Below are 3,926 nucleotides of genomic sequence, written 5' to 3'. Positions count from 1 at the left end.
AAACTTAACAACCTTTATAACACACACTATAAATCAGTATTTCACACACTTTACTTACGGTGCCCACTGTTCACTTGGCTCAATTATTTATCTCTTCAATCTATCTATATCTCTTCTATCTATCTGCCTATATTGCTGGCTTTCTTTGCCAGGCTTATATACTAAAAAAGAGGGCATCTAGCAAATACTCGGAGATTTGCGGGGTTCCCTGATAATTCTAGAAATTCCAGCGTGCATGCTCCCAGGGTCACACAATTTCCACTGTCGTAACAGTATGTATATTTTCACAAGACTTGACAATTTTCAGTAAACATTATGTCTTTCACATAAAAAAAAACATATCTTTTAGTGAAGGATTTTAAATAAACTAAAAAAAGATTTGTCCATGAATATATCTAGTATTTGTTTTGAATAGTCTGTGTACAAAGTGATTTTCATGTTAAGATTAAAAATACTTTTCTTCATCTTAAAAATCTCAGATTTGATTTGTGTAATCTCTAAAACCTCATAAATACATTTCAAATGTTTGTTTCCAGTGAAACTTTATATTCTATCTGTTATTTTCTCTACCCTAACTTTACACAACGTTGTTCAATTTGATCAACCTTGTCACTACCAAAAGAAATTCGAACTAAATCTAAAATACTCTTTTTTTGTCTCTAGAACAACTTCAAATTATAATATGAAACTACATTCGTTTATTCTAAGTAGCTTTAAACTTGTAACAGTATACATCTATTTATTATTAAATTTTGTTGTTTTATTGCCCTATGAAACTTGTCTAACTACTATGCCTGCCATTATATGTTGTAAATCACTTGGGGAATGTGGAGCACACATTACACTATCGAATTATATTAAACACGAACTGCTCGCATGTGTGCCTCATGAAACATTTTTATTATATTACTATTTATTTTACCTAATTGAACTTTAACTAACCTAAAGAGATCTATATATTTACATATCAGTTACTTTTATAATAATAAATAAAGAATAAAAATTAAAAACAAGAAATAAGGAACTTGCTCGAATATCCTTTCTTCTTACTGTCAATTGTCGATGACATTTAACCCTACTTTTTATACTAATGGTAGTAATGCCACAAATAATTTTCATTTAATTAAACAATGCACCAACAAACAGAATAATAATAATCAAAAAGTAGACAATTCCTCCTAACTCTCTTAATTTTTTTGGCTTTCTAACAGTGTGAAAAGAGCCATTACAAATTCATCCAAGCTAGTCATTATCTTTCCCATGGGAACGAAGCTTGTACTAACAGTGAAACTGACAATTCTACATTCTTAAAACAATGCTACATAATACATCATTTGATAGATGAAAACCTTGGCATTCTATTGGTTTTAGATAATACAGAATTAAATGTAAGAGAGAACTATTAACAAATCCTGAAAGAGACGATGTGACAGGTGGGTGTGGCAAGAGGAGTCTTATTTTCTATTTGATGGCTGTGTAACCAAACAGAATTGGAGACTATAAAAATTATGGTGTGTCTGAGCAAGGGCGATTTTACAGTGAGTAATTTATGTTGAATTTCGTACTTCTTGGAGGGGTGGTAGATAAAATAGTGAAGAGGAGAAGCCTAGAGAAAATGTGTCACACTAGGGGAAATTCTGTATTTTTTTAATATTGGCTTATAAAATTAAGAACTTAAAACTTATATACTATTAAAATATGGATTATTAGTTGAGATTTTATGCTATGCTAATGGGTATGACATAAACAAAGAGTAGATTCAAAAATTTTTTAATGTAAGTCACTAAAACTTTGTGACATGCACAGTAAAGGATGCCCATGGCAATAGGGTAAAGGAGTCTTAATTATGTAAAATAAGAGAGCAAAATAAACAGTCGTATAAAACCATATTTTTAGATTAGTTTAATTTAGGTTTGAAATTCTGTAAAATGTAGTGTAAAGCAGGAAGCAGGAGTGTATTGTTCTAAAATTGATTCCCTAGATAACTAGTTCTACATTTCGAGACTAACATACAATTCTAATATGTTTTTGTTGGTTAACATATTTTTATTAGCAAATTATATGCTTTTATTCCAGATCAAAATGATTACTTCAAACACTGCAAGTACTCATATATTCCAAGTTCAAATAACACTGAATGCTATAATCACAACAGTGCTGCAAAACTGGAATCTAGGAATTATAAAAAACAAGCTGAGGTACCCATCCTTTTTTGGGTTATAAGCTTAATAAAATGTGTGGGTGGATGGTATGATAAGTAACACAAAAATCCTAACTTTCGCACAATTTATTTATAAAATAACATATTATTACAGTATTCATTATTACCTCACCAAAAGTTCTGTATAAGCTTTAAGAACTCAATATGTATATACTTAAAATATAGTATACATTGTGGGATGATCAGGATGACTGTGTAGGAAGATGTACCAGCCAAAGTACTGGCAGTTGGGGTGCTTTCTGTTAATTGCTTTCAACACCCAGCTCTTAATGTCCTTCCACAGTGTTTCACATGATTAATTAACCCGATACTTGCCAGGGCCATTTTGTCTTATTGTGAGGGCAAAATCATTTGTGAATTGAAAAAATGATAGAGAACTCATCTTTTATTGGATTTAGGATTTTATTTTTGTAAATAGTAGCATAACATTCAATTATTTGTAGAAAATTGTATTATTTAATGAAGTTTAAAGAGAAATTTAATAAAAAAATTCTTAAAATACGTTTTAGACTGTAAATAAATACCCTGTAAGAAGAAATGTTTTTTCAAAAATTTTTTAAAGATATTTCCTTTCACTTCAGCACTAGTCCTGCCATCTATGATTGGTATCTAAACCTTTTTCTAGTCTGCTTTTTTTATAAAACTGTGTCTGGGCATGTTAAACCTCAGTTGTAAAACTTTTAGCCAATCCTAGTCAAAAGTGTCAATTTCAGTACCAATTATTCCAATTGTTGTATCTCCCATTTGACAAATCATAGGATGATAAGGAAAGCACGTGATGAAACGTTGTTCTCTGGATTTTACAATATGAATGTGGATGGTGCTTATTATAGTAACTGCCATTTAATGTAGAGGTTGTATTTAGTACTGGCCAATAGGCTTTTCTATAAGCGTTAGAAAAGTTGCTTCTGGAAAAAACTGCATGGGATGTACGTGACTTTCATGCTGCATGGTATATCTGTTTATATTAATCATTATATTGAAAAATTAACTCAAAATAGATATATTTTTTAGGAAAGAATTTGATCCACAATTGTTAGGGTTAACAGCTATCGAGTGGCGAGTGCAAGGTCTTTACATGATATAGGCTTAAGACTTTGAACTGTAAGAGTTTGTGATTTTTTTTATATACTTTTGTATTTAAATTCGTAGTTTTAAGTTCAATAATTTTATTCATAATAAAAATAAAAGACATGAAATTTCAAACTCACTAAAGTTACCTTACTTTTTCAAATCCAAGCTTTAAAAGAACGAGTTTGGTGCTGAATACTTCAATTACACTGAGAAAGCCACTAGGGGGACATTCTGAGCTTTTGATTGGTTATTCACACATGGTAGATAGAAGTAAGTGAACGTAAGCATGTCTTTCCAAAAATGAAAATAGGTGGGGCCACCGTGTTTGTTCGGTACATGTAGTGATATCTCAGCAAATAGAAAATATAGGAAGTTCTTATTTGATATTCTAGCTTGTCTTTATCGATAATTGGAGTTCCTTATTCGAAAGAAACTATAAACTTTGTATTTGAACATCACAAATATCTAATTTGAACCAATAGCACATGACACACAAAAATTGATATTTAGGATTTTTTTTTTTTTTATATTTACTTTTAAATTAAGAAATTAACTAATGTATTATAATAAAATTTCTATTACAATCTACAAATTGATACCAAACTTATTGATATACATTCATAACATAGTA

Source organism: Limulus polyphemus, unplaced genomic scaffold, assembly GCF_000517525.1.
Source record: "Limulus polyphemus unplaced genomic scaffold, Limulus_polyphemus-2.1.2 Scaffold2147, whole genome shotgun sequence".
In the NCBI taxonomy this organism is placed as follows: domain Eukaryota; kingdom Metazoa; phylum Arthropoda; class Merostomata; order Xiphosura; family Limulidae; genus Limulus; species Limulus polyphemus.
Note: the sequence above shows the minus strand (reverse complement) of the source record.